The sequence below is a fragment of the Pleurodeles waltl genome, chromosome 11 (assembly GCF_031143425.1).
Source record: "Pleurodeles waltl isolate 20211129_DDA chromosome 11, aPleWal1.hap1.20221129, whole genome shotgun sequence".
Classification (NCBI taxonomy): domain Eukaryota; kingdom Metazoa; phylum Chordata; class Amphibia; order Caudata; family Salamandridae; genus Pleurodeles; species Pleurodeles waltl.
In genome coordinates this window covers 271,905,486-271,918,078 of record NC_090450.1, presented here as the reverse complement: position 1 = coordinate 271,918,078, position 12,593 = coordinate 271,905,486, and the positions used below count along the sequence as shown (strand labels likewise).

Below are 12,593 nucleotides of genomic sequence, written 5' to 3'. Positions count from 1 at the left end.
GGAACGCATAGGGTCTATTGGGAAGATGGACTCCTGTACACTGAGGCCAGAGACCCCAAACCTGGTGCCACTAGGAGAGTGGTAGTGCCTCAGCTGTTCAGGAGATTCATCCTAACATTGGCCCATGACATTCCCCTTGCTGGACATTTGGGACAAACCAAGACGTGGGTGAGGTTAGTCAACCACTTCTACTGGCCCAATATGTCCAAAATGGTTAAGGAGTTTTGCCTCTCCTGCCCCACCTGTCAAGCCAGTGGTAAGACAGGTGGGCATCCAAAGGCCCCCCTCATTCCACTTCCAGTGGTGGGGGTTCCCTTTGAAAGAGTGGGTGTGGACATAGTTGGTCCACTAGAACCTCCCACAGCCTCAGGAAATATGTATATCCTGGTAGTAGTGGATCTTGCTACCAGGTATCCTGAAGCTATCCCCCTTAGGTCGACTACTGCCCCTGCAGTAGCCAAGGCCCTCATTGGTATCTTTACCAGAGTGGGTTTCCCTAAGGAGGTGGTGTCTGACAGAGGTACCAACTTCATGTCAGCATACCTAAAGCACATGTGGAATGAGTGTGGAGTGACTTATAAATTCACTACACCATACCATCCACAAACTAATGGCTTGGTTGAGAGATTCAACAAGACATTAAAAGGCATGATCATGGGGCTCCCAGAAAAACTCAAAAGGAGATGGGATGTCCTCTTGCCATGTCTGCTTTTCGCTTACAGAGAGGTGCCACAGAAGGGAGTAGGATTCTCACCCTTTGAACTTCTGTTTGGTCATCCTGTAAGGGGACCACTTGCCCTTGTTAAAGAAGGCTGGGAGAGACCTCTCCATGAGCCTAAACAGGACATAGTGGACTATGTACTTGGCCTTCGCTCTAGAATGGCAGAGTACATGGAAAAGGCAACCAAAAACCTTGAGGCCAGCAAACAGCTCCAGAAGTTTTGGTATGACCAAAAGGCTGCACTGGTTGAGTTCCAACCAGGGCAGAAAGTCTGGGTTCTGGAGCCTGTGGCTCCCAGGGCACTCCAGGACAAATGGAGTGGCCCTTACCCAGTACTAGAAAGGAAGAGTCAGGTCACCTACCTGGTGGACCTGGGCACAAGCAGGAGCCCCAAGAGGGTGATCCATGTGAACCGCCTTAAGCTCTTCCATGACAGGGCTGATGTGAATCTGTTGATGGTAACAGATGAGGATCAGGAGGCAGAGAGTGAACCTCTCCCTGATCTTCTGTCATCAGACCCAAAAGATGGCACAGTAGATGGAGTGATCTACTCAGACACCCTCTCTGGCCAACAGCAAGCTGATTGTAGGAGAGTCCTACAACAGTTTCCTGAACTCTTCTCCTTAACCCCTGGTCAGACACACCTGTGTACCCATGATGTGGACACAGGAGACAGCATGCCTGTCAAGAACAAAATCTTTAGACAATCTGACCATGTTAAAGAAAGCATCAAGGTGGAAGTCCACAAGATGCTGGAATTGGGAGTAATTGAGCGCTCTGACAGCCCCTGGGCTAGCCCAGTGGTCTTAGTCCCCAAACCTCACACCAAAGATGGAAAGAAAGAGATGAGGTTTTGTGTGGACTACAGAGGGCTCAATTCTGTCACCAAGACAGATGCCCATCCAATTCCAAGAGCTGATGAGCTCATTGATAAATTAGGTGCTGCCAAATTTCTAAGTACCTTTGACTTGACAGCAGGGTACTGGCAAATAAAAATGGCACCTGGAGCAAAAGAAAAGACAGCATTCTCCACACCTGATGGGCATTATCAGTTTACTGTTATGCCCTTTGGTTTAAAGAATGCCCCTGCCACCTTCCAAAGGTTGGTGAATCAAGTCCTTGCTGGCTTGGAGTCCTTTAGCACAGCTTATCTTGATGATATTGCTGTCTTTAGCTCCACCTGGCAGGATCACCTGGTCCACCTGAGGAAGGTTTTGAAGGCTCTGCAATCTGCAGGCCTCTCTATCAAGGCATCCAAATGCCAGATAGGGCAGGGAACTGTGGTTTACTTGGGACACCTTGTAGGTGGAGGCCAAGTTCAGCCACTCCAACCCAAGATCCAGACTATTCTGGACTGGGTAGCTCCAAAAACCCAGACTCAAGTCAGGGCATTCCTTGGCTTGACTGGGTATTACAGGAGGTTTGTGAAGGGATATGGATCCATTGTGACAGCCCTCACTGAACTCACCTCCAAGAAAATGCCCAAGAAAGTGAACTGGACTGTGGAATGCCAACAGGCCTTTGACACCCTGAAACAGGCAATGTGCTCAGCACCAGTTCTAAAAGCTCCAGATTATTCTAAGCAGTTCATTGTGCAGACTGATGCCTCTGAACATGGGATAGGGGCAGTTTTGTCCCAAACAAATGATGATGGCCTTGACCAGCCTGTTGCTTTCATTAGCAGGAGGTTACTCCCCAGGGAGCAGCGTTGGAGTGCCATTGAGAGGGAGGCCTTTGCTGTGGTTTGGTCCCTGAAGAAGCTGAGACCATACCTCTTTGGGACTCACTTCCTAGTTCAAACTGACCACAGACCTCTCAAATGGCTGATGCAAATGAAAGGTGAAAATCCTAAACTGTTGAGGTGGTCCATCTCCCTACAGGGAATGGACTTTATAGTGGAACACAGACCTTGCACTGCCCATGCCAATGCAGATGGCCTTTCCAGGTTCTTCCACTTAGAAAATGAAGACTCTCTTGGGAAAGGTTAGTCTCATCCTCTTTCGTTTGGGGGGGGGTTGTGTAAGGAAATGCCTCCTTGGCATGGTTGCCCCCTGACTTTTTGCCTTTGCTGATGCTATGTTTACAATTGAAAGTGTGCTGAGGCCTGCTAACCAGGCCCCAGCACCAGTGTTCTTTCCCTAACCTGTACTTTTGTATCCACAATTGGCAGACCCTGGCATCCAGATAAGTCCCTTGTAACTGGTACTTCTAGTACCAAGGGCCCTGATGCCAAGGAAGGTCTCTAAGGGCTGCAGCATGTCTTATGCCACCCTGGAGACCTCTCACTCAGCACAGACACCCTGCTTGCCAGCTTGTGTGTGCTAGTGAGGACAATACGAGTAAGTCGACATGGCACTCCCCTCAGGGTGCCATGCCAGCCTCTCACTGCCTATGCAGTATAGGTAAGACACCCCTCTAGCAGGCCTTACAGCCCTAAGGCAGGGTGCACTATACCATAGGTGAGGGTACCAGTGCATGAGCATGGTACCCCTACAGTGTCTAAACAAAACCTTAGACATTGTAAGTGCAGGGTAGCCATAAGAGTATATGGTCTGGGAGTCTGTCAAACACGAACTCCACAGCACCATAATGGCTACACTGAAAACTGGGAAGTTTGGTATCAAACTTCTCAGCACAATAAATGCACACTGATGCCAGTGTACATTTTATTGTAAAATACACCACAGAGGGCACCTTAGAGGTGCCCCCTGAAACTTAACCGACTATCTGTGTAGGCTGACTGGTTTTAGCAGCCTGCCACAAACCGAGACATGTTGCTGGCCCCATGGGGAGAGTGCCTTTGTCACTCTGAGGCCAGTAACAAAGCCTGCACTGGGTGGAGATGCTAACACCTCCCCCAGGCAGGAATTGTCACACCTGGCGGTGAGCCTCAAAGGCTCACCTCCTTTGTGCCAACCCAGCAGGACACTCCAGCTAGTGGAGTTGCCCGCCCCCTCCGGCCAGGCCCCACTTTTGGCGGCAAGGCCGGAGAAAATAATGAGAAAAACAAGGAGGAGTCACTGGCCAGTCAGGACAGCCCCTAAGGTGTCCTGAGCTGAAGTGACTCTAACTTTTAGAAATCCTCCATCTTGCAGATGGAGGATTCCCCCAATAGGGTTAGGATTGTGACCCCCTCCCCTTGGGAGGAGGCACAAAGAGGGTGTACCCACCCTCAGGGCTAGTAGCCATTGGCTACTAACCCCCCAGACCTAAACACGCCCTTAAATTTAGTATTTAAGGGCTACCCTGAACCCTAGAAAATTAGATTCCTGCAACTACAAGAAGGACTGCCTAGCTGAAAACCCCTGCAGCGGAAGACCAGAAGACGACAACTGCCTTGGCTCCAGAAACTCACCGGCCTGTCTCCTGCCTTCCAAAGATCCTGCTCCAGCGACGCCTTCCAAAGGGACCAGCGACCTCGACATCCTCTGAGGACTGCCCCTGCTTCGAAAAGACAAGAAACTCCCGAGGACAGCGGACCTGCTCCAAGAAAGGCTGCAACTTTGTTTCCAGCAGCCTTGAAAGAACCCTGCAAGCTCCCCGCAAGAAGCGTGAGACTTGCAACACGGCACCCGGCGACCCCGACTCGGCTGGTGGAGATCCAACACCTCAGGAGGGACCCCAGGACTACTCTGATACTGTGAGTACCAAAACCTGTCCCCCCTGAGCCCCCACAGCGCCGCCTGCAGAGGGAATCCCGAGGTTTCCCCTGACCGCGACTCTTTGAATCCAAAGTCCCGACACCTGGGAGAGACCCTGCACCCGCAGCCCCCAGGACCTGAAGGACCGGACTTTCACTGGAGAAGTGACCCCCAGGAGTCCCTCTCCCTTGCCCAAGTGGAGGTTTCCCCGAGGAACCCCCCCCTTGCCTGCCTGCAGCGCTGAAGAGATCCCGAGATCTCTCATAGACTAACATTGCGAACCCGACGCCTGTTCCTGCACTGCACCCGGCCGCCCCCGCGCCGCTGAGGGTGAAATTTCTGTGTGGGCTTGTGTCCCCCCCGGTGCCCTACAAAACCCCCCTGGTCTGCCCTCCGAAGACGCGGGTACTTACCTGCAAGCAGACCGGAACCGGGGCACCCCCTTCTCTCCATTCTAGCCTATGTGTTTTGGGCACCACTTTGAACTCTGCACCTGACCGGCCCTGAGCTGCTGGTGTGGTGACTTTGGGGTTGCTCTGAACCCCCAACGGTGGGCTACCTTGGACCAAGAACTAAGCCCTGTAAGTGTCTTACTTACCTGGTTAACCTAACAAATACTTACCTCCCCTAGGAACTGTGAAAATTGCACTAAGTGTCCACTTTTAAAACGGCTATTTGTGAATAACTTGAAAAGTATACATGCAATTTTGATGATTTGAAGTTCCTAAAGTACTTACCTGCAATACCTTTCGAATGAGATATTACATGTAGAATTTGAACCTGTGGTTCTTAAAATAAACTAAGAAAAGATATTTTTCTATACAAAAACCTATTGGCTGGATTTGTCTCTGAGTGTGTGTACCTCATTTATTGTCTATGTGTATGTACAACAAATGCTTAACACTACTCCTTGGATAAGCCTACTGCTCAGCCACACTACCACAAAATAGAGCATTAGTATTATCTCTTTTTGCCACTATCTTACCTCTAAGGGGAACCCTTGGACTCTGTGCATACTATTCCTTACTTTGAAATAGTGCATACAGAGCCAACTTCCTACACCCTACTACTAAGCAGTGACTCACATGTCACTCATCCCCTCCACACAACACCAGTGGGGGGAAGAATAAGTCATTATTACAAAGCAAGGGAAGAAATCACTACAGACACTTGGGTTCTAGCAATTATCCAACATGGTTATTGCATAGAATTTCTACAATTCCCTCCAAACATACCACCAAAAGCAAAAAATTTGACAAAACATCATTCCAATCTCCTGGAGATAGAAGTGCAGGCACTATTGCAAAAGAATGCAATTGAATTAGTGCCAAACACACAAATAAACACAGGAGTTTACTCACTGTACTTTCTGATACCAAAGAAGGACAAAACGCTGAGACCAATCCTAGACCTCAGAATAGTGAACACATTCATCAAATCAGACCACTTTCACATGGTCACACTACAAGAAGTATTACCATTGCTAAAACTACACGACTACATGTCAACTTTAGACCTCAAGGACGCGTATTTCCATATACCAATACACCCATCGCACAGGAAATACCTAAGGTTTGTATTCAAAGGAATACATTACCAATTCAAGGTACTGCCTTTCGGATTAACAACCGCACCAAGAGTCTTTACCAAATGTCTAGCGGTAGTCGCTGCACACATCAGAAGGCAGCAAATACATGTGTTCCCATATCTAGACGACTGGCTAATCAAGGCCCATTCGTTAATAGAGTGCTCAAATCAGATCATACAAACCCTCTTCAAACTAGGGTTCACCGTCAACTTCACGAAATCCAACATTCTGCCGTGCAATGTACAACAATACCTAGGAGCCATAATAGACACAACAAAAGGAGTAGCCACTCCAAGTCCCCAAAGAATTCAAAATTTCAACACCATCATACAACGCATGTATCCAACACAAAGGATACAAGCAAAGATGGTACTACAACTCCTAGGCATGATGTCTTCATGCATAGCCATTGTCCCAAACGCAAGACTGCACATGAGGCCCTTACAACAGTGCCTAGCATCACAGTGGTCTCAAGCACAGGGTCATCTTCTAGATCTGGTGTTAATAGACCGCCAAACTTATCTCTCGCTTCTGTGGTGGAACAACATAAATTTAAACAAAGGGCGGCCTTTCCAAGACCCAGTGCCACAATACGTAATAACAACAGATGCTTCCATGACAGGGTGGGGAGCACACCTCGATCAACACAGCATACAAGGACAATGGAACGTACATCAAACAAAACTGCATATAAATCACCTAGAACTTCTAGCAGTTTTTCAAGCACTAAAAGCTTTCCAACCAATAATAGTTCACAAATACATTCTCGTCAAGACAGACAACATGACAACAATGTATTATCTAAACAAGCAAGGGGGGACGCACTCCACGCAGTTAAGCCTGCTAGCACAAAAAATTTGGCGTTGGGCAATTCACAACCAAATTCGCCTAATAGCACAATTTATACCAGGGATCCAAAATCAACTCGCAGACAACCTCTCTCGAGATCACCAACAGGTCCACGAATGGGAAATTCACCCCCAAATTCTGAACACCTATTTCAAACTCTGGGGAACACCTCAAATAGACTTGTTTGCGACGAAGGAGAACGCAAAATGCCAAAACTTCGCATCCAGATACCCACACAAACAGTCCCAAGGCAATGCCCTATGGATGAACTGGTCAGGGATATTTGCTTACGCTTTTCCTCCTCTCCCTCTCCTTCCTTACCTGGTAAACAAACTCAGTCAAAACAAACTCAAACTCATATTAATAGCACCAACTTGGGCAAGGCAACCCTGGTACACAACGCTGCTAGACCTATCAGTAGTACCCTACATCAAATTGCCCAACAGGCCAGATCTGTTGACACAACACAACCAAAAGATCAGACACCCAGATCCAGCATCGCTGAATCTAGCAATCTGGCTCCTGAAATCCTAGAATTCGGGCACTTACAACTTACCCAAGAATGTATGGAAGTCATAAAGCAAGCCAGAAGGCCATCCATCAGGCACTGCTATGCAAGTAAATGGAAGAGGTTTGTTTTCTACTGCCATATTAATCAAATACAACCATTACACACAACTCCAGAACATGTAGTGGGTTACTTGCTTCACTTACAAAAATCTAACCTGGCTTTCTCTTCCATTAAAATACACCTTGCAGCAATATCTGCATACCTGCAGACTACCTATTCAACTTCCCTATATAAGATACCAGTCATTAAAGCATTCATGGAGGGCCTTAGGAGAATTATACCACCAAGAACACCACCTGTTCCTTCATGGAACCTAAATGTTGTCCTAACTAGACTTATGGGTCCACCTTTTGAACCCATGCACTCCTGCGAAATACAGTTCCTAACCTGAAAGGTTGCATTTCTCATCGCCATTACTTCCCTAAGAAGAGTAAGCGAGATTCAGGCGTTTACAATACAAGAACCTTTTATACAACTAGACAAGAATAAGGTCGTCCTAAGGACTAATCCTAAATTTTTGCCAAAGGTTATTTCACCGTTCCATCTAAATCAAACAGTGGAACTTCCAGTGTTCTTTCCACAGCCAGATACCGTAGCTGAAAGGGCACTACATACATTAGATGTCAAGAGCATTAATGTATTACATTGACAGAACAAAGAACATCAGAAAGACTAAACAACTATTTATTGCATTTCAAAAACCTCATGCAGGAAACCCAATATCAAAACAAGGTATAGCCAGATGGATAGTTAAATGCATCCAAATCTGCTACCTTAAAGCTAAACGACAGCTGCCCATTACACCAAGGGCACACTCAACCAGAAAGAAAGGTGCTACCATGGCCTTTCTAGGAAACATCCCAATGCAAGAAATATGTAAGGCAGCCACATGGTCTACGCCTCACACATTCACCAAGCACTACTGTGTAGACGTGTTATCCGCACAACAAGCCACAGTAGGTCAAGCCGTATTAAGAACATTATTTCAAACTACTTCCACTCCTACAGGCTGAGCCACCGCTTTTGGGGAGATAACTGCTTACTAGTCTATGCAAAACATGCGTATCTACAGCGACCGATGCCATCGAACTGAAAATGTCACTTACCCAGTGTACATCTGTTCGTGGCATCAGTCGCTGTAGATTCGCATGTGCCCACCCGCCTCCCCGGGAGCCTGTAGCAGTTTGGAAGTTACCTTCAACTATTTGTATATGTATCATCTCAACCTTAAATAGGTACATACTTAGTCACTCCATTGCATGGGCACTATTACTACAATTCAACTCCTACCTCACCCTCTGCGGGGAAAAACAATCGAAGATGGAGTCGACGCCCATGCGCAATGGAGACAAAAGGAGGAGTCACTCGGTCCCGTGACTCGAAAGACTTCTTCGAAGACAAACAACTTGTAACACTCCGGCCCAACACCAGATGGCGAGCTATGCAAAACATGCGAATCTACAGCGACTGATGCCACGAACAGATGTACACTGGGTAAGTGACATTTTCATTACAATAAATATCTAATTTAAAAAAGATAGATGACTAATCCCCAAAGAACCTATTACTCAAGATGTAATGCATAATTTTAACATTCTGAAATATTTAAAACTAAAAAACTCGAAAAAAATATACATTTCAAAAACCTTTTTTAATAACATAAATTTTATATATATATATATATATATATATATATATATATATATATATATATCTCTCTCAACAGAAACTGCTCACTCAATGGCTCACAGCGGCCCTCGAGGGGTGGTGCGTAAAAACCGGCAGAGCACTCCGGTTAATATCCATACAAAATTCAAAACTTTTCAACAGTAACGCACAATGGGAAAATTCAAAACTTTTCAACAGTAACGCACAATGGGGAAGTCAAAAGCTGGTAATTTTATTACCAGCTTTTGACTTCCCGAGTGTGCGTTACACACATATATATATATATATATATATATATATATATATATATATATATATATATATATACACGCAAAATGATGCAACACAAACTACCCTAGTTAAAAGCATGAAAGTAACTAGTAAAAATCAAAATACAATCAAAACTTTTATGCACAATTTTCTTGTAGTTAAAATATTTTGACCAGAATATTATGATCAGACTATACTTTTTAGTCTATGTAGATGGAATACCTTTCCAGGGTGTATATTATATAAATATTTGGTGCTCAGCTGTTAAAGACCAGGAGGTTTAAGAGCCAGTCGACTGTTTTGTTTATTTTTTAATCTTGATGTGCAATGCATTGTCTGTTACTAGGAGGGTAGCAGTCTCCAAGCTGCAGTGTGGTTTGATGCCAGATAGGTAGTTCCGGAGAAGGTTCCCATTTTTATTTTTTATTACAGTTGAGTGGAGACTGCTTTCTTAATGATTTTTCAAAAGAAAGGTAGGTGGATAAGGAGGTGCAAAGACTTGGGTCATTGTATGTTTTTTAGTGGAGTGGGGATGGTGGAATCTGTCCAGCGCCTTAGAGGGTTTTGAAAATGTATTTGATTTTGTTGTGCAAGAGCCAGGTAAAGCTGGTTACGAGAGTTGATGTGGGTTCCGATTTTTGTTTAGCTTTCTGTTGGAGAATTTATTTTCTGCTAGTTAGTCCTGGATCTGACAGTGGAGAGGCAGTGCTTAAATAGCCTTGACAAATGTTGTGCTTCCTTTAACCACTTTGTTGATGGCTATTTTGTAGAAGTAATACCTGTAATCTTAAATTCCTTTCAGTCGGCAGGTTGAAACAGATAAAGTCCTGGATTTCAAAATAAGTGAAACATGGCACAGCTTAGATGGTCACATTTTCATGCATAATCCTTACCTTATAAATATTTCTCTGGTTGTCATACATACACCTACGTATGTGAGCGCTTCATGACACACTGGCGATCATCACAGAAGCGTTTTTTTCTATTAAGAAAAATCATTCTGAGATGACTGTCCGGTACGTTACAATTTACTGCTTGCCAAGTCTTTAGCTTAGCCCGCACATTTTAGACATGAGCCTTATTGGCACTGCTCTGCTTGTTATTAATATCTGAATACAGAATCTTATTACCTCAGTGTTTCTATCCAAATTTGTGTGTATATGTAGGTGTATATATGTGCGTATATCTGTAGTGGTGTGGTGTAGTGTAGTTTTAGTTCGGTCAGTTTCCCTAGGAAGAACGATTCTTGTTTCTCCAAAAAATAAGAAATCATTCACCTCAGCTCCTGCTTGGAAAGTTTTGGGTTGATGGGTCAAAACCAAAAATGGCATGGGTGGTCCTAAAAACATTGATTTTCTATGTTAATTAGCAGAGGATTTGAGAAGCAATACATAAAAACAAACTAGATAAACAAAATGATAGCAGATTTGGCAGAAACCTTACTCAGAAAGCATGCTTTTCATTATTTGGTGTAAATCCCTCCAGTTGTTTGCGTTTGAAGTTAGTTTGTGGCTTAAAGCCAAAGCCTGTTCTAATACATCTGTTAGGCCAAAGGACCTGTTGGCAATTCATTAACCGCCATTGGATATCTAGGCATGTGCCCATGTTAAATAGATGTAATACATAAGTATAGACAAATGCTGTAAGCTGTTATTTCTTGAACTGACTAAAGGTTTTGGACATTGCAGATTATTTAGTAATGTAGAAGGAAGGTGTCTCACTTGGAGTTGGCTTTTCTCATACGGTTACTGTGAACATGACTAAGGTTATATGCTATTATGTCCATCTCAGGAATGTGATTAGTGTATTTTACTGAAATACTGAGTGTTATCCATAAGTCAAACCAAGGCTCTTTCAGGGTTAGAGTGATGCATAAATGAAGCATATGCTTAAAAACTTTGCTAGATAAGCAGACATTTGAGGTGAGCAAATCTAGAGTGTCGCTGGTGTTGCAGGGTGCTCCTTACTAGAGCGGCTCTCCACCTAAAATTGGGAACTTCCCAGAGTTCTCCTTTGTTTTTTGTATGTGTGTATATATATATATATATATATATATATAATTGTTCTACAGTTCTGGTTCAAAGGCTAATTAAATTCACCAGTTAAGGCTGCCAACACACATGCTGCACACCGTAACTCACACTACCTACCATGCTCTTGATAGCAGTTTTCTGTGTTTCTGCACTATTGGCATATTGGTGCATGGTGGGCAGTGCAAATTATGCCTTGTTTTATGCGTTGGCAGCCATAATTGGTGAATTTAATTGGCTTTGCACATATGAGCCAGAACCATAACTCAGTTGTAAGTGTGGTTTTTCAGTGGATCTTAGTTATTTTTTGGTGTAATTAGTTTGCAACCCCGACTTAGTACATATGTATCAAAAGCAGTGCTATCAATAAACTGCCTGAGTATTGCAAATCATTGACATATGGTGGTTAACCATGTGTCGTGTTTGACCTCACAATTTTATTTAAGTTTCTGTAGTTTGCTACGCCAAATGATTGGTGTATCATTTTCTAACTTTAAGTCGAGAATGGTAAGCACACAATGACAATTAAATTTAAGTGTGGCTTCTAGGCTGTGTAACACCATTCTGAGCCTATGAAAATCGTTTTGCCTCAGCTGCAAGTCAAACAAAATATTGGTTATGCAGCTATGAATTTACAAATTGTAGACACTTTACACAATATTTTCTTTTTGAATGATTGTAATTTTCTCTTAATAACAAGTAAGTTTAAGAGCATTTTTGGGCAATATACACCAATTACCATTTCCTTAGTTTAGAAATGTACTACAATTTAGGCTTGTGTTTAGTAGACTCTTCAACTTAGAGGCAGCCAGAATAGAAATTGACCAACTTCTAAATCCAATTTGTAAGTAATCTGGGGGATAAGCACACTGAATATTGTGGACTGTATAATCGATGTTGACTATTTTGTGTAGTTCAGGCAATGGGAATTTTTAGAGACTTACACCTGTTGCAATTTTTAGTATTTGAAAATCTTTTTGTGAATAAAATACTTGGGCATCTAAGGAAAACTGCAACGTTGATTGTTAATTTTGGTATTTACAAAAAATACAAAATACACCAGATTGTGAGTGTCATTGAAACTGTCTTGTGCCTGTCTACCAGAAGTGCATTTGAAAGAAATTTTGGATTGGGTAGCTCTTATTCAAGAATGATGTAAGTTTGAATACACTTATTAACAAATGTCAGAAGTGCTGAAGCGGGAACCTTTGTTTTTAGTTAATGATTTAAAGCTGCTGCTTGGTGTTATAAATAC

At 43.8% G+C, this 12,593-nt stretch overlaps 1 protein-coding gene across 5 annotated transcripts in view; it reads left to right on the top strand.

Moving 5' to 3' along the window:
- Nucleotides 1-12,593, top strand: part of STAG1 (STAG1 cohesin complex component) — a 995,019-nt gene that overhangs the window by 425,651 nt on the left and 556,775 nt on the right. The gene's annotated exons all lie outside the window — the stretch shown is intronic.